The following is a 19,728-nucleotide window of genomic DNA, read 5'->3' as shown; positions in this document are numbered from 1 at the left end:
TCAACTGGGCCTCAAAGAATGAATAGATTACTGTTGGTTGAAGACCGCCAGGCCTCCTTTCACTCTGTGCACTGTTGCTGGCTTATCCTGCAACTGGAAGAGAAGGTACTAGCCCCTGGGAAAAATGACTCCCTTTTTGGTAAAGGTGGGGCCTATTCAGCGTTCCTTAGATTGGGGCCCTGATGGGAGTAGCAGACGCCCTGGAGGGGATGGAACCTTGAGGTGAAGTGTGGCTGAAGTAGCCTGTTGGAGAAAGTCCAGGTTGCTGGCCCAGCCACTGGGTTTTCTTTGGCAGAAGAATGTCCAGCCTCTTCATGTAGCTGGTGCCAAGCAGGCCAGGCATAGTGAGCTCATGGCGTTTCATGAGTCCTGGAGCTGGAGACTGAGGGTGCAGGGCAGTAGAGGGCTGGAGATAGTTCCAATGGCCCCAGGCTTGCAGCAGGCAGGGCTTTGGCCCGATGGAGACAGGAAGTCTTCTGAGCTTTCAGACATTGTGTCATATGAATGTTTGTTTGGGAAGAGGAAGCCATCCAGGGAGCACTGGTGCCCGTCACCAGCTCCTGGGAGAGAAACCCAGCTGGTGCCTGTGTTACACGCCTCTTCCACATGCCCATGGAACACATGGACACACAGGAGCTTGCACCTTCATCACCCACCCCACCACCCCCGACCTGTGCACACAGGTGAAGTGAGTTAGCCCATATTCAGTGAGAAATAACGGAGCTCTAGAGCCTGGCTGCCTGCATTTCCACCCAGATTGGGCCACAAAGGGCCTGACTCTCTGGGGTAAGTCCTGTCCTGCCCTGCTGCTGCTGCTAAGTCGCTTCAGTCGTGTCCGACTCTGTGCAACCCCAGAGACGGCAGCCCACGAGGCTCCCCTGTCCCTGGGATTCTCCAGGCAAGAACACTGGAGTGGGTTGCCATTTCCTTCTCCCGTGCATGAAAGGGAAAAGTGGAAGTGAAGTCGCTCAGTCGTGTCCGACTCTTAGCGACCCCATGGACTGCAGCCTACCAGGCTCCTCTGTCCATGGGATTTTCCAGGCAAGAGTACTGGAGTGGGGTGCCATTGCCTTCTCCGCCTGTCCTGCCCAGCCTTGGTTTTCCCATCTGTAAAACGAAGAAGGGAAAACCTCTTCAACCTACTTGAGAAAACAGAGAGAGAAGAGCTGTGTAGAGCAGAACAACTCCCTCCAAACGACAAGTGGTCTTTGTCCTCATGACCACACAGCAGACTCCCTTCTTTATATTCGGCCACCTCTCAAGTCCTGTGGACTCTTCTGGGTATCTAACAGTCATCACCTCCTGTCTGTCCCCACTACCTCTGATCTAGTTTACATCTTAGTTGCGGGCACCTGACCCTCTGTGCTGGCCATCTCACATCTCCCTGTCTCAGCGCACCTGCTCACATCGCTCTAAGGATGGCTCTGGTTAGATACTTCCTGTCCCCAGGTCTTTCAGACCTCCTCCTGGCCTCCTTGCCTTCAACCTCAAATTCCTCCTTGATCTTAAATTACCTACTCTTTCAGCAGTATCTTCTATTTTTCCCATATCAGTCTTCTGTACTACAGCTATACCATACTCCTATTTCTTGAGCAACTTTGCAAATTCTTAACTTTGTACATTTCCCTTTATTCTGGGATGTGTTTTTTTTAAAAGTACCCATCATAATCCAAGTCGGAGAAGGCAATGGCACCCCACTCCAGTACTCCTGCCTGGAAAATCCCATGGATGGAGGAGCCTGGAAGGCTGCAGTCCATGGGGTCGCTGAGGGTCAGACACAACTGAGCGACTTCACTTCCACTTTTCACTTTCATGCATTGGAGAAGGAAATGGCAACCCACTCCAGTGTTCTTGCCTGGAGAATCCCAGGGATGGCGGGACCTGGTGGGCTGCCGTCTATGGGGTTGCACAGAGTTGGACACGACTGAGGTGACTTAGCAGCAGCAGCAGCAGCATATCCATGTATTTGGAAAAAAGCAAAGTAAGTTCAAGATTCATTAAAGATATATATGTGAAACCATAAACACATTGGGAGGAAATATGGGTGAATATTTGTGCATATTTGGTAATCAGAAAGGTGTTTCTAATATGACAAAGTCATAGAGTAGGTAACGTCTTAATCAAGTCTTAAGAAGTGAATAACTAATCAGAGTTGAAAACTTCTATATATCAAAACAAGGCTTCCCTGGTGGCTCAGTGGTAAAGAATCTGCCTGCCAATGCAGGAGACTCGGGTTTGATCCCACTGAAGCCTGTGGGCCCTAGAGCCCGTGCTCTGGCAACAAGGGAAGCTATCACAATAAGAAGCCGGCTCACTGAAACTGGACAGCAGCCCCTGTTTGCCACAACTAGTGAGAAGCCCACGCAGCAGTGAAGACTCAGCACAGCCAAAAATAAGTAACTAAGAACCAAACAAACAAACCTCTGTACATCAAAACAAACCATAACAGAAATGCATAGAAAGGGTTTGGAAAGTCATTAACAAATTATTAAATGTGGTTATTTCTGGGGAGAAAAGTAAAATTCTTCTGTTTTGTGGATGTGATGGTAGATTGAATTTTTTTAATCTGGTATAATTGTGATCATTATAAATGTACAGAGATGATATATTCCTTTGTAATCAAGAATATTAAAGACATCAATACAAACAAAATTTAAAAGCTGTGCTCACTTTAGCAGCACATATACTAAAATTGGAACAATACAGAAAAGATTAGCATGGCCCCTGTGCAAGGATGACACACAAATTCATGAAGTGTTTCATATTTTTTTTAAAAAAGCTAATGGCAAAGTGGTAAAAATATCTGTAATATATGAGACAGTCAAGGGACGAACATCCTCACTATGTGAAGAGCTGTTACAAAAATAGAGGGGAAAATGAACAACTCATTAGGAAATGGGCCAAGTGCACAAATAAGCAATTAACAAAGGAAAAACGTTTATGGCCAAAAATCTTATGGAAAAATATCAGCCTCATTAATAATTTAAAAATTTAAATTAAAACAAGAAGTTTGGCAAAGACATCTAGATTGATACATTAAAAGAAAAATAATTGATCTTTGCCAAGCTTCCTGTTTTAATCTACATTTTGAAATTATTCATTAAGCTGATATTTTCCCATTATTTACTCTCTATATAGTGAACTCTTAGACACTGTTTGGTACTGCAGGAGCGCACACTGGTGTGTTATTTTGGCAGGCAATTTGATAACAGCTATCTATCTTTATGGCTTCCCAGGTGGCTCTAGTGGGAAAGAATCTGCCTGCCAATGCAGGAGATGAAAGAAACGTGAGTTTGATCCCTGGATCAGGAAGACCCCTTGGAGTAGGAAATGGCACCCCACTCCAGTATTCTTGCCTGGAAGATTCCATGGTTAGAGAAGCCTCGTGGGCTACAGTCCATGGGGCCACAGAGAGTCAGACACGACTGAGTGACTGGGCACATACATGGATCTAATCTTACAGATGTGTATATATTTTGACCCAGTAATTTCATTTCCCACATTTATTCTCAAGAAATAATTAAAAGCAATCCAAAGGGGACCACATCAATGCATGATCATTAAAGTGGCAAAAATTAAAGATAAAGAGAGAATGTTAAAAGCAGCCAGGGAAAGGCAACAAGTCACATACAAGGTTGTCAGTTGATTTTTCAGCAGAAACTCAGCAGGCCAGAAGGGAGTGGCATGATATATTTAAGGTGATTAAGGGGAAAATTCTACAACCAAGAATACTTTACCAGGCAAACCTCTTATTCAGATTTATTGGCGAGATCAAAAGTTTTACAGATAAGCAAGAACTAAAAAGTTCAACACTACCAAGTTAGCTTTACAAGGAGTGTTAAAGAAACTTCTCTAAGTGAAAAATAAAAGGCCACAACTAGAAACATGAAGATTATGAAAAGAAAAATCTTATAGAGAAAGGCAAATATAAAGTAAAGGTAGTAAATCAACCATGTACAAAGCTAGTAGGAACGTTAAAATAAGAAAGTAAAACCATTTGTATCTACAATAAGCAGTTGAGGAATACACAAAACAAAAAGATGCAAAATATGATGTCAAAAACAGAGATCACAAGGAGATAAGAGTTACAATGCAGGTTTGTTAAAATGCATTTGAAACTAAGTGATTAGCAACTTAAAACAATCGCACATGCATACACACATATATATAGATTGCTATGTATAAACTTCATGGTAATCAGAAGCCAAAAATCTATAACACACACACAGAAAAGAAAAAGGAATCAAACACAACACAAAAATAGTCATCAAATCATAAGGGAAGAAACTAAAGAAGAAGAAATGAACAGAAAAGAACTACCAAAGCAATCCCAAAATAATTTATGTCAGTAAGCATATATGTCTCAAAAGTTACTTTAAATGTAAATTGACTCAATACCCCAGTCAAAAGACATATGGTGGCTGAATGAAAACAAGACATATACATATACTACCTAAAAGAAAGTCACTTCAGATTTAGAGACACAAACAGACTGAAAATGAGGGAGTAGGAAGAAGTATTCCATGTAAATGTAAATTTTAAAAAGTTGGAGTAGCAATACTTAAATCAGCTGAAATAGAATTTAAAATTAAGACTATAAGAGACAAAGAAGGACACTGTGTAATGATCAAGGGATCAATTTAAGAAGATATAACAATTCTAAATATATATGGACACAACATAGGACTACTTAGTATATAAGGCAAATATTAATGGATGTAGGAGAGACCAACTGTAACACAATAATAGTAAAGGACTTTAACATTCCACTGAAATCAATGGACAGGTCACCCAAATAGAGAAGCAATAAGGAAAAAGTGGCCTTAAATGACACATTATATCAGATGGATTAATAGATACATAAAGAACGTTCTAGATATATATAGAACATTCCAACCAAAAGTAGCAGAATACACATTTTTATCAAGAACATATGGAACATTCTTAAGGATATGCTAGGCCACAAAACAAGCCTCAATAAATTTGTGAAACCTGAAATCATATTATGCATCCTTTCCAACCACAACACTTATAGAAATCAACTATAATAAAAAAACTGCAAAAAATGCAAACACACGGAGGCTAAACAATATGTTACTAAACAACGGATGGATCACCGAAGACGTCAAAGAGGAAGTAAAAAAATAGCTGGAGACAAATGAAACAAAAACTCAATAGTGTGAATCTATGCGACCTAGCAAAAGCAGTGTAAGAGGGAAATTTATAGTGATACAAGCTTACCTCAGGAAATAAGATAAATCTGAAATAAACAACCTAACTTTATAGCTAAAGAATGTAGGAAAAGCAGAACAAACAATATCCAAAGTTAGTAGAAGGACATAAATCACAAAAATCAGGGCAGAAATAAATGGATTAGAGACTAAAAAAGGAAAAAGAAAAAAAACTATCAATGAAACTAAGAGCTGGTTCTTAGAAAAGATAAAAAAGAGTGATAAATCTTTAGCCAGACTCATAAAGAAAAAAAGAGAAAGGGCCCAAATCACAACAAACTGAGGAAGATTCTTAAAGAGATGGGAATACCAGACCACCTTACCTTCCTCCTGAGAAATCTGTGTGTAGGTCAAGAAGCAACAGGTAGAACAGGACATGAAACAACAGACTGGTTCCAAATCGGGAAAGGAGTACACCAAGGCTGTATATTATCCGCCTGCTTGTTTAACTTCTATGCAGAGTACATCATGTGAAATGCCAGGCTGGATGAAGCACAAGCTGGAATCAAGATTGCTGGGAGAAATATCAATAACCTCAGATAGGCAGATGACACCACCCTTATGGCAGAAAGCAAAGAAATAAAGAGCCTCTTAAGAGGAGAGTGAATAAGTTGGCTTAAAACTCAACATTCAGAAAACTAAGATCATGGCATCTGGTCCCATCACTTCATGGAAAATAGATGGGGAAACAATGGAAACAGTGAGAGACTTTATATTTTGGGGCTCCAAAATCACTACAGATGGTGACTGCAGCCATGAAATTAAAAGACGCTTGATCCTTGGAAGAAAAGCTTTGATCAACCTAGATAGCATATTAAAAAGCAGAGACATTACTTTGCCAACAAAGGTCTGTCTAGTCCAAGCTATGGTTTTTCCAGTAGTCATGTATGGATGTGAGAGTTGGACTATAAAGAAAGCTGAGTGCCGAAGAATTGATGCTTTTGAACTGTGGTGTTGGAGAAGACTCTTTGAGAGTCCCTTGGACTGTGAGGCGATCCAACCAGTCCATCCTAAAGGAAATCAATCCTGAATATTCATTGGAAGGACTGATGCTGAAGCTGATGCTCCAATACTTTGGCCACCTGATGGGAAGAACTGACTCATTGGAAATGACCTTGATGCTGGGAAAGATTGAAGGCAGGAGGAGAAGGGGACAACAGAGGATAAATGATTGGATGGCATCACCAACTCGATGGACATGAGTTTGAACAAGCTCTGGGAGTTGGTAATGGACAGGGAAGCCTGGCATGCTGCAGTCCATGGGGTCACAAAGAGTTGGACACGGCTGAGTGACTAAACTGAACTCAGAAATGAAAAAAAAGAGAGAAGTTACAACTGAAATCATACAAATGCAGCAAATCATATGAAATTACTACAAACAACAATATGCCAATAAAATGAACAACCTAGTAGAAATGGACAAATACCTAGAAATGTGCGATCATCCAAGACTGAATCAGGAAAAAACAAAATATGAACAGATCAATTATCAGTTAAAAAAAAATTGAACCAGCACTTAACCAAGAAACCAAAGTCCAGGACCAGATGACTTATCAGGTGAATTCTATTAAATATTTAGAGAATAGTTAACACCTATCTTTCTCAAAGTATTTCAAAAAATTGCAGAGGAAAGAGTATTTTCAGACTCATTCTGTGAGTCCAGCATCACCCTAATACCAAACCAAACAAAGATATCACACAAAAAAGAAAACTACAGGCCAATATCAGTGATGAGCATAGATTAAAAAAAATTCTCAAAAAATATATCAGGAAACCAAATCCAGTAATACATAAAAAAGGTCATGATCAAAAGGATTGAACTTAGGGATGCAAGAATGGTTCAATATCTACAAATCAAAATGTGATACATCAAATTAACAAACTGAAGAATAAAGTCATATGATTATTTCAACAGAGGTAGAGAAAGCCTTTGACAAAATTCAACATTTATTTACTATAAAACCCCTCCGGAAAGCAGGCATAGATGGAACATACCTCAATATAATAAAGACCATATAATAAAGTATGGTAAGCCCTGTTGACATCAGAGTCAGTAGTGAAAAGCCAAAAAGTGTTTCCTCAAAGATCAAGAACAAGACAAGGATGCCCACTCTCACCACTTTTATTTAACATAGCATTGGGAGTTCTAGCCGCAGGAATCACATAAGAAAAAGAAATAAAAGGAATCCACACTGGAAAGGAAATATTAAAATCGACACTATCTACAAATGTTGTGTTGCGTTGCATGCCCAGTCATGTCTGACTCTTTGTGACCCCATGGACTGTAGCCCACCAGGCTCCTCTGTCCATGAAATTTTCTAGGCAAGAATACTGGAGTGGGTTGCCATTTCCTACACCAGGGAATCTTTCTGACCCAGGGATCAAACCCACTTCTCTTAGGTCTCCTGAATTGGCAGGCAGGTTCTTTACCACTGTGCCACCTGAGAAGATCCTCCTCCAGGGCATCTTCCTGACCCAGAGTTCAGGAAAAGTGGACAGCTACATGTAAAAGAATGAAATTATAATGTTATCTAATACCATATACACAAAATTTCAAAATGGATTAAAGACCTAAATATAAAACTGGATACTATAAAACTCCTAGAACAAAACATGAGTAGAACACTATTTGACCGAAATTGTAGCAATATTTATTTGGATCTATCTCCTGAAGCAAAGGAAATAAAAGTGAAAATAAACAAATGGGACCAAGTTAAACTTGAAACCTTTGCACAGTTGAGGAAACTATTGACAATATGAAAAGACAACCTACTGAGTGGAAGAAGAATTTGCAAATGATATGACCACTAAGGGCTTAATACCCCAGATATACAAACAGCTCACACTCAATCTCAAAAACACAGAGCCTGACTTAAAAACAGGCAGAGGGACTGAACAGATATTTTTCCAAAGAAAACATATAGATGATCCACAGGCACATGAAAATATGCTGAACTTTGCTAATCATCAGATACATGCAAGTTAAAACCACAGTGAGCTCTCGCCTCATACCTGTGAGAATGGTCATCCTCAAAAAGACCACAAATGTTGTTGGCAAGGATGTTGTGAAAGGGAACCCCTTATATACTGTTTTGGGGAATGTAAATTGGTGCAGCCAGTATGAGCCATCAGTTCCACTCCTGGGTGTGTGTGTGTGTATGTATATATATGCAAGAGAATGAAAAAACTAACTTGAAAAGATGAATGCATCTCAAAATTTACAGCAGTCTGATTTACAATAGCCAAGATATGGAAGTAACCTAAATACCAACAGATGAATGAATAAAGAACATGTGGTTTACACACACACACGCACACACACACACACACTCACACACACAGTGGAGAACTACTCAACCATAAAAAAGAATGAGATTTTGCCATTTGCAACAGCATGACTGGACCTGGAGGATATTATGCTTAGTGAAATAAGTCAGTCATAGGAAGACAAATACTGTAGGTTATTACTTATGTCTGGAATCTAAAAAATGAGATAAACTAGTAAACAGAACAAATAAGAAAGAGACTTACAGATATAAACTAGTGGTTACCAGTGGAGACAGGGAAGGGAGGAAGGGCAAGGTAGGGGTTAGGGGTTTAATAGGTACAAACTACTACTTACAAAAAAAATAAGCTACAAGAATATGTTATTCAACATAGAAATATAGCCAATATTTTATAGCTATAAATGGAGTGTCATTCACAAAATCACTAAGTTGTACACTTAAAACTTAATATATTTTTTAAAATTTCTTGTATTTAAAAAAAATTAATTCATTAAACTTTTTGGCTGTGCTGGGCATTGGTTGCCATGTGTGGGCTTTCTCTAGATGCACTGAGTGGGGCCTGCTCTCTAGTTACAATGTGTCGGCTTCTCACCCAGGTGGCATCTCTTGTTGGCAGCAAGAGCTCTAGGGTGCACGGGCTTCAGTAGTTGCAGTTTGAGGGCGCTGGAGAGCAGGCTCAGCAGTTGTGGAGCACAGGCTTAGTCGCCTCGTGGCATGTGGAATCTTCCTGGACCAGGGATCGAACCAATTTTCCCTGCATTGGCAGGCAGATTCTTAACCACTGGACCACCTGAGAAGTCCAAAACTAATATAATATTGTTAATCAACTATACCTCAATTTTAGAAAGTAATAAGTAAGGATATGCACAAAGGTGAAGCTCTGAGGATGTTCACTGTAGGGTTGCTTGTAATAGTAAAAGCTGACAAATTAAAACAGACAATTTTTAATCATAAAAGTATGGACTAAATGAATATGTGTTGATTTCAATAAAGGCAATAAATATTGCCAAACAAAAAATCAATTTATAAATAATATGTGTAATATGAACTCACTTGTATGAAACATATAACACACACACACAGAACACTGAAATGCACCTGAATAAAATCAGTCCCAGCCTTTGATCAGAAAACACATTTTTTTTCACCTAGAAAAACATCTATTTCTGCTTTATTGACTATGCCAAAGCCTTTGACTGTGTGGATCACAATAAACTGTGGAAAATTCTGAAAGAGATGGGCATACCAGACCACCTGACCGGCCTCTTGAGAAATCTGTATGCAGGTCAGAAAGGAACAGTTAGAACTGGACATGGAACAACAGACTGTTTCCAAATAGGAAAAGGAGTACGTCAAGGCTGTATATTATCACCCTGCTTATTTAACTTATATTCAGAGTACATCATGAGAAACGCTGGACTGGAAGAAACACAAGCTGGAATCAAGATTGCCGGGAGAAATATCAATAACCTCAGATATGCTGATGACACCACCCTTATGGCAGAAAGTGAAGAGGAACTAAAAAGCTTCTTGATGAAAGTGAAAGTGGAGAGTGAAAAAGTTGGCTTAAAGCTCAACATTCAGAAAACGAAGATCATGGCATCCGGTCCCATCACTTCATGGGAAATAGATGGGGAAACAGTGGAAACAGTGTCAGACTTTATTTTTTTGGACTCCAAAATCACTGCAGATGGTGACTGCAGCCATGAAATTAAAAGACGCTTACTCCTTGGAAGGAAAGTTATGACCAACCTAGATAGCATATTCAAAAGCAGAGACATTACTTTGCCAACAAAGGTCTGTCTCGTCAAGGCTATGGTTTTTCCTGTGATCATGTATGGATGTGAGAGTTGGACTGTGAAGAAGGCTGAGCGCTAAAGAATTGATGCTTTTGAACTGTGGTGTTGGAGAAGCCTCTTGAGAGTCCCTTGGACTGCAAGGAGATCCAACCAGTCCATTCTGAAGGAGATCAGCCCTGGGATTTCTTTGGAGGGAATGATGCTGAAGCTGAAACTCCAGTACTTTGGCCACGTCATGCGAAGAGTTGACTCTTTGGAAAAGACTCTGATGCTGGGAGGGATTGGGAGCGGGAGGAGAAGGGGATGACAGAGGATGAGATGGCTGGATGGCATCACTGACTCGATGGACATGGGTCTGGGTGAGCTCCAGGAGTTGGTGATGGACAGGGAGGCCTGGTGTGCTGCAGTTCATGGGGTCGCAAAGAGTCGGACATGACTGAGCGACTGAACTGAACTGAACTGAATACTAAAGAAAGGCAAGACATTTAATTGAGGTACTGTAGTGGGGAACAGGGAATTCAGTACAGAGCTGAGCTTAACTCCAAGTACAGCAGAGAGCTGGGGATGTTGACATGGGGTCAGTGGGTGGGAAATGACTAATAGTAACTAGATTACATATTAAGAGTAAGAGCATTCTTGCTAAACTGGCCTAATGGGCTTCTTGTTAAAGGCAGACCAAGGACTTAGATATCAAGGATGGGAGATGAAGAACTTGATTAGATAGCAAGGATGATCAGATATCAAGGCTTAGCAGGATTCTTGGCTAAAACTGGACTCAGTGGACCAGGGTCAAGGCTTAATTGAGAAGAGGCTCAGAGGAGCCCGACTAAAATTTGGTCAAGGAGGGAGTCCTTGCAGGCCCACACGAATGAGATCCTGTTCCATCCTTGAGCTTGAGAAGGCCCTGGGGTTTGGAGTGTCTTCACTGAGATTGTCAGAATTCCTTCCTGGGCCTGGGATCAGCTAGGCACATTGCCCCCAGCCCAGCCCAGAACCTGTGAGTGCTCTAGACCCTGTGTCTCCCCTTCGAGCACATTCTGACGCTTCTGTCCCGGCGTGGGAAGGGCTCCAGGACTTATGTCTGGAGTCATCCCTGCTAGGCCCAGACTGGTTCTGGGAGGGTGGCCTGATGATGGATAGCTACTCCTGACCACTGTAGTATTTGTTTGTGGATTCATGTGAGACTGGGCCACCCAAAAGGTGCAGACATGATGATTTGGGGTGACCCTTATGGATACAGGAGGAGTTTGGGGCCCTGGGTAACTGATGGTCCACTGCTGACCATTAGGCTTGAGCCATGTGTACGGGTTGGTGCACAGCTCTCATGTAATCAGGCCATGGTGCTGCTGCTGATCTATACACCAAAGGGTTGCAGGTCTGGTGGCAGGCATCCTTCACCCCAGACGTCCCTCCCCTGGCACGCAGTCCAGTCACCCTGCACCTGCAGTAGGGTCTGTGCCATGGGTCAGCCCATCCTCCAGCAGTGGCACTGGCCATTTCCTCTGATGGCTTTTGAGACCACATTTTTACAATGCCTATGGGCTTTTCTCATCAATGTCCTCTCTTACCTCCAGCTGATGTGGTGATGTCACATCTTTTCAGGATGGTATGAAAACATGCTGGACATGGGTTGAACATTTCTTGCATAACTATTCCTCACTTCTCGCCCCACACACAGGCTCCTCACGTATCCTTCCCACTGGGATCAATCTTTAGAAAGCAGGACATGTTTGTTTCCTAGGACTGTTGTGACAAAATTATCATAAACCTAGTGTTTTATTCACATACAGTTCTGGACTCCAGAGCCTTGAAATCAAGGTGTCAGGAGGTTTGGTTCCTCCTGGAGACACTGAGAGTCTGATCTGTGCTTCTCTCTCAGCTTCTGGGTTGCCAGCAATCTTTGCTGTTCCTTGGTTTACAGATGGCTTGTTCCAATCTCTGCCTCCGTCTTCACATGGCGTTATCCTCTGTGTGTCTGTGTCTCCAAATTTCCCTTTCCTTATAAGAATACCCTTTACCAGATTTTGGGGGCTTCCCTGGTAGCTCAGACAGTAAAGCGTCTGCCTGCAATGTGGGAGAACTGGGTTCAATCCCTGGGTTGGGAAGATCCCCTGGAGAAGGAAATGGAAACCCATTCCAGTACTCTTGCCTGGAAAATTCCATGGATGGAGGAGCCTGGTAGGCTACAGTCCATGGGATCGTAAAGAGTTGGACACAACTGAGCAACTTCACTTCACTTTACCAGATTTAGGGCCCACCCTAATCCCATGTGACCTTACCATAACTTGATTCCACCTGTAAAAGCCTTATTTCTAAATCAGGTCACAGTCACAGAATCCCACTTCTGACAACACGGAATTGGGGCTTCCTGTGTAGCTCAGTTGGTAAAGCATCTGCCTGCAATGCAGGAGGCCTGGGTTCAATTCCTGGGTCATGAAGATCCTCTGGAGAAGGAAATGGCAACCCACTCCAGTATTCTTGCCTGGAGAATCCCATGGACAGAGGAGCCTGGTGGGCTACAGTTCATGGGATCGCAAGAGTCAGACATGACTTAGCACTATCTTTCTTTCTTTTTCACAGGTTCCAGGTGGTCTGAATTATAAGAGGACACTATTCAACCCAGTGTATGGGGATCTAGTCAATATTGAAAGAGGTCACATTCTAGGAATGCAGTGATTATAACCTAAAAACTTTAAGAGAAAACAATGGGTGGAAGATGTGTTGTTTCATGTTTATACTGCTGCTGCTATTAAGTCGCTTCAGTCGTGTCCGACTCTGTGCAACCCCATAGACGGCAGCCCACCAGGCTCCACTGTCCACAGGATTCTCTAGGCAAGAATACTGGAGTGGGTTGCCATTTCCTTCTCCAATGTTTATACTATGTAATCCCAAATGGTAAACTTAGCATGATCTGGAAATGAATGATGGCTCATATTTTCCAGCATAGGCTGGGTAAGAGGTCCTCATCAACAAAGCACAGAAATAACTTTTGAGAGTAGTTGGAATCCAGTATTCACAGACCGCAGGGTGAATGATGCAAAGTCACGAGTCAGTGGTGTAGCGGAACTGCAGAGGCAAGAACAGCTATGGCCTTCAATACAAATAGTTCTGAGGAGCCCAGTGTCCTGAGTAACTATGTGTTGTTACATTTTCTCAAAGTGGGAGATAGATAGGAAATTAACTGAAAACGGTGCATTTGGCAATAGTGGACAGGAAAGAAATGAAAAAGTGGTTTTGGGATGTGAACAGGAAGAGGTGGTAGTTGGACATTATGCAGAACCTTTATATGCACCAATGAGACAATAAATAAATACCTCTTCTTTATCCATTATAATAAATCTCCATCATTAAATCACTATACTTCATGTGGGCCATGAATTTTGTAATGCATTTTTAAAATAAAATTGTTTATGTAGACAGGCCATGGACTGGAAAAGGTCAGCTTTCATTCCAATCCCAAAGAAGGGCAAAGCCAAATAAAATTCAAATTACCGCACAGTTTTGCTCATTTCAGATGCCAGCAAGGTAATGCTCAAAATCCTTCAAGCTAGGCTTCAGTAGTACCTGAATCAGGAACTCCCAGATGTACAAGCTAGATTTTAAAAAGGCAGAAGAACCAGAGGTCAAATGGCCAACATTTGTTGGATCAGAGAAAAAGCAAGGGAATTCCAGAAAAACATCTACTTCTGCTTCGTTGAAGACGCTTAGAGCCTTTGACTGTGTGGATGACAGCAAACCATGGCAAATTCTTAAAGAGATGGGAATACCAGACCACCTTATCTGCCTCCTGAGAAACTGATATGCAGGTCAAGAAGCAACAGTTAGAACTGGACATGGAACAATGGACTGGTTCAGAATTGGTAAAGGATTATGACAAGGCTGTGTATTGTCACCCTGCTTATTTAACTTAGAGAGAGTACACCATGTGAAATGCCAGGTTGGATGAAGCACAAGCTGGAATCAAGATTACCAGGAGAAATATCAACAACCTAGGTTACTTCCAAGCAATATCTAGATTGCTTCCATGTCCTAACTGTTGTAAGTAGTGCTGCAATGAACACTGGGGCACATGTGTCTTTTTCAATTATGTTTCCTCAGGGTATATGCCCAGTAGTGGGATTGCTGGGTCATATAGTAATTTTATTTCTAGTTTTTAAAGGAATCTCCATACTGTTCTCCATAGTGGCTGTGTCAGCTTACATTCCCACCAACAGTGCAAGAGGGTTCCCTTTTCTCCACATCCTCTCTGATGGTAATTCTTTTTGTTATTTTTGTTACTTTTCTGAAAATCTGAAATGATCTCAAAATCAAAAATTAAAAAGAGAGAAAGTGTGTATGTGAATCTAAAGGGACTGAATCAAATGCCACCCTCTCCAGGAAGTTCCTCTCAAACAAGATTGCATCTCGTCCCACCTATCTTCTGGTAAAATAGACTATTTGGTGATGATTTAGTCTCTGTGTCCAACACTTGTGACCCGATGGACTAGCCTGCCAGGCTTCTCTGTCCATGGGATTCTCCAGGCAAGAATACTGGAGTGGGTTGCCATTTCCTTCTCCAGGGGATCTTCCTGACCCAGGAATCGAACCCAGGCCTCCTGCACTGCAGGCAGATTCTTTACCAATTGTTTCCTTGCAATTCTCTTTAGCCCGATTTCCTTACAGGCTCTTTCCTCTTTCTTCTCTAGAGGCAGCACCACAGAATAAGTTGCTGATTGGATTCCTGAACTTACAAACCTGGGTTCCAGAGTTGCCTTTGCCACTTCCCAGCTTCGGAACCTTGCTCATTACCATTGCTATTGATTTCAGACTTCTCATCTATGGTGGGTGTGTGTGCTCAGTCGTGTCTGATTCTTTGTGACCCTTTGGACTATAGCCCACCAGGCTACTCTGTCCATGGGATTTTCCAGCAAGAATTCTGGAGTGGGCTGCCATTTCCTCCACCAGGGGATCTTCCCAACCCAGGGATCGGACCCATGTTTCCTGTGTCTCCTGCACTGCAGGCAGATTCTTTACCACTGAGCCACTGGGGAAGCCGCTCATCTATAAATGGTCATAACAAAATGCATCACACAGAGTTGTCCTGAGGAACACATAACAATACAAGGAGCTCTATAAATGTTAATTCCTCCCTTTTCTCTTGAATCAGCCTCTTAACCACCCTTGGGACACAGATAAATCAGTACAGTACAGTTCAGTTCAGTCCAGTCACTCTGTTGTGTCCAACTCTTTGCGACCCCATGGACTGCAGCATGCCAGGCCTCCCTGTCCATCACCAACTCCCGGAGTTTACCCAAACTCATGTCCATTGAGTCGGTGATTCCATCCAGCCATCTCATGCTCTGTCATCCCCTTCTCCTCCTGCTTTCAATCTTTCCTAGCATCAGGGACTTTTCCAATGAGTCAGCTCTTCTCATCAGGTGGCCAAAGTACTGGAGTTTCAGCTTCAGCATCAGTCCTTCCAATGAATACTCATAACTGATCTCCTTCAGAATGGACTGGTTGGATCTCCTTGCAGTCCAAGGGACTCTCAAGAGTCTTCTCCAACACCACAGTTAAAAAGCATCAATTCTTTGGTGCTCAGCTTTCTTTATAGTCCAACTCTCACATCCATACATGACTACTGGAAAAACCATAGCCTTGACTAGATGGACCTTTGTTGGCAAAGTAATGTCTCTGCTTTTGAATATGCTGTCTAGGTTGGTCATCACTTTTCTTCCAAGGAGTAAGCATCTTTTAATTTCATGGCTGCAGTCACCATCTGCAGTGATTTTGGAGCCCAACAAAATAAAGTCTGCCACTGTTTCCACTGTTTCCCATCTATTTGCCATGAAGTGACAGAACCAGATGCCGTGGTCTTTGTTTTCTGAATTTTGAGTTTTAAGCCAACTTCTTCACTCTCCTCTTTCACTTTCATCAAGGGGCTCCTTAGTTCTTCTTTGTTTTCTGCCATAAGGGTGGTGTAATCTGCATATCTGAGGTTATTGATATTTCTCCCGGCAATCTTGATTCCAGCTTGTGCATCATCCAGCCTGGCATTTCTCATGATGTACTCTGCATAGAAGTTAAATAAACAGGGTGACAATATACAGCCTTGACGTACTCCTTTTCCTATTTGGAACCAGTTTGTTGTTCCATGTCCAGTTCCAACTGTTGCTTCCTGACCTGCATACAGATTTCTCAAGAGGCAGGTCAGATGGTCTGGTATTCCCATCTCTTTCAGAATTTTCCACAGTTTATTGTGACCCACACAGTCAAAGGCTTTGGCATAGTCAATAAAGCAGAAATAGATGTTTTTCTGGAACTGTCTTGCTTTTTTGATGATCCAGTGGATGTTGGCAATTTGATCTCTGGTTCCTCTGCCTTTTCTAAGTCCAGCTTGAACATTTGGAAGTTCATGGTTAACATACTGTTGAAGCCTGGCTTGGAGAATTTTGAGCATTACTTTACTAGCGTATGAGATGAGTGCAATTGTGCGGTAGTTTGAGCATTCTTTGGCATTGCCTTTCTTAGGGATGGGAATGAAAACTGACTTTTCCAGTCCTGTGGCCACTGCTGAATTTTCCAAATTTGCTGGCATATTGAGTGCAGCACTTTCACAGCAACATCTTTTAGGATTTGAACACACAGATAGCACAGATAAATATATGAACCCAATTCTCAGATAATTTCTGAAAAAATTTATTCCAATAATAATATTGATGGTTTACTCTGTATTCCTCAGTGCTTGATCCACAATAACCCCTTAAGGAATGTCATTCATGAGGTTACACTTGCCCACACCTTTTCTCACCTGGTCATTCTAATGTCCCTAAGGTGAAGAAGAGTTCCTACTCGTATCTCTGTTCTACATATTTGGAAATGGATGCACTGAGGAATTGAATAAGTTGCTTTTCTAGGTTACATGGCCGATAAAGAGAAGAGTCTGGCATGAGCCAGTAAAGCCTGTTATGTATGGCAAAACTGACAGTTGCACTTCTGTACAGACAAGTAAGTCGCAAATGCGTCTCCAGTGTACTTGATTTCCGTCTATGCATGTTACCCTGCTTACTCCACCATTCTGAAACGACTTTGTGTGTTCATTCATCTTTTAATGAGCACCTATCAGCAAAGTGTACGGAGGATACCAAGCTGGTTAAGGAGCTTGAAGTCTTGTTGGGGAAAAGACAACTGAATAAAAATTGTGAATGCAGTGTAATAGCTGCTGCTAAGTCACTTCAGTTGTGTCTGACTCTGCGAACCCATAGACGGCAGCCCACCAGGCTCCCCCATCCCTGGGATTCTCCAGGCAAGAGCACTAGAGTGGGTTGCCATCTCCTTCTCCAATGCATGAAAGAGAAAAGTGAAAGTGAAGTTGCTCAGTCGTGTCCGACTCTCTGCGACCCCACGGACTGCAGCCTACCAGGCTCCTCCGTCCATGGGATTTTCCAGGCAAGAGTACTGGAGTGGCGTGCCATTGCCTTCTCCAGTGTAATAGCTGCTGTCTTTAAAAATATTCTGAAATATCACTAATGTAGACCAGTCCCATCCTGATTGCTCTTAAATTTATAAAATGTTTGCCCGTGGTGATTAGGTTCAGAAGCCCTGTAGCTCACTGTCCAGAACATGGACCCTTCTTCCATAGCTCATGACACGAAAAGCCATTCAGTGATCCCCATCTGGACATCTGCTCTGAGCCAGCTGTACCCAGAGAAGGGAGGAGAACCTTTCTGATTTAGAGGCATTTCTAATTTAGTAACCACATCCCTCTTGTTCTTAAACAAAACACCCCTTTCACTGCCATGGCTGCCCTCATCCCCTGGACTGCATTCCTATCGTCTGTAGGTGTCTCACAGGGCTCACATCTCCCAGGTACATCCTAAACGCACCCCCATGCTTCTGGCTTAAGCTTGACCATATCAGCTGGGTCAATACTCTTCCAAATGGCTGAAGACCCTTTAATGAAAGGAAGTGAGGCAGACAACCTAATTTAGCAGGGAGACAGACAACCTAATTTGGGAGGGCAAGGGCTCCCAGGACTGCTTACAGCGAGGATGTTATTTTGCTTTAGCTACTTGGAAGTCTGACATCCTGCATCTAAAATTCTTAGTTTCCACGACAGACTTCTTTAGATTTCTTCAAACTGCCTTTGAACAGTTTGGATAAGCTGGTTGTTCAAACTGTCAAATGAATGACATTTTCTTATTAGGAAAAGACAGGCCCCTGGCCAGTGTAGGCTGTACACAGCCCTACACATCAGCTCTTCCTTTCATGTTTGTGCATAGCTTTCCGCTGTCACATCCCATTCCTGAGCCTTTCCCCTTGTTTTCATTATACCAAAGTGGTACCACGCAATGTGCATTTATTACACAAATGAATGAAACGAGGACAATTCCTTGTGAGCAACACTGGTAAGAAGCGCCAAGCAAAAGGTTCATACATTTATTTTCATGAATTCTGTGAACGATGTCATCAAGTATCTTCAATAAATAGTCAGACGCTCCGCAGACAGCAGGAGTTTGATGGTCCGCTCATTCTTCTATGGATAGGATGAGAACAGGAGGGCGGGATATTCTTTCTCGTCTCTCTTGGGCGCCGAGCACGGCTCAGGAAAGCGCAGCTCCTCAAAGACTTTGAGGACCGATAACTTCGCCGCCCCTGAAGGAGGAGGTCCGGAGAGGATCGGTTGACTTCCGAGGGTACAGTTGCAGACGTCCCGCCTGCCAAAGCGGGCAGGGGTTTCTATGTCACCCGGGAGTGCAGAAGGCGGGGTGGTAAAAAGGCAGAGCGTCCGTGTACCCCGGCCTGCGAATGGCCAGAAGGTCTGCTCGAGTCGCCACGCCGTCGCTCCGGGACCAAGGCCCCCTCCTCTGCTCTCGGATGGGCCCTTCGCGCTGTCCATCACCGCTTGCCGCCGCGCTGCGCTTAGCACCCAGACTCTCCGGCTGGTACCCTATCCGCGGAGGCGGGGCTTGGAGGGGCGGGGGTGGAGCCAAGTCCTCCCAGGGCCCGCCTCTTGGCTGCGAAGCCGGCTGATTGGATGCTTCGGAAGGCCCGCCCCCCAGGCGGTCCAGGGGAGGGACCGGCAGCCCGAGGCCGGTCCCAGGCCAGCGCGGTGCCGCGTGCGGGGTACACTGGCTGGCGAGGGGTGGTGGTGGTGTGCTCTCCACGCCCGAGCGCCTTCTAGGGCGGGGAGGCCCGCAGGGATTTGGGAGCTCTGGAGAGCTGCGCGCCTGTGGTTTCTCGTTGTCGGAGAGGTGTCTTTCTGAGCTCTCTGGAATTCGGAGAGCATTAGGGAAACTTCAAGCCCCCCACGCCTTGCTCCCTAAGACTTTCGGTTGGAAAAGCAGCTGCTGAGTTCTTTTATTTCCTCCCCCACCCCCACAATCGGACTCTGTAAAAATAGCCGTGCGCCGGGGCCACCGAGCCAAGCTC

General features: G+C 43.2%; 1 non-coding gene across 1 annotated transcript; it reads left to right on the top strand.

Moving 5' to 3' along the window:
- The first annotated feature begins 2,662 nt into the window (after positions 1-2,662).
- LOC138985465 (U6 spliceosomal RNA) lies at positions 2,663-2,769 on the top strand. The gene has a single exon (XR_011462533.1). It is a non-coding gene; the product is annotated as a U6 spliceosomal RNA (small nuclear RNA).
- The last annotated feature ends 16,959 nt before the right edge of the window (positions 2,770-19,728 follow it).

The sequence above is a fragment of the Bos mutus genome, chromosome 24 (genome assembly GCF_027580195.1).
Source record: "Bos mutus isolate GX-2022 chromosome 24, NWIPB_WYAK_1.1, whole genome shotgun sequence".
Classification (NCBI taxonomy): domain Eukaryota; kingdom Metazoa; phylum Chordata; class Mammalia; order Artiodactyla; family Bovidae; genus Bos; species Bos mutus.
The sequence above is the reverse complement of the archived record's forward strand: the minus strand, read 5'-3'. Positions and strand labels throughout refer to the sequence as shown.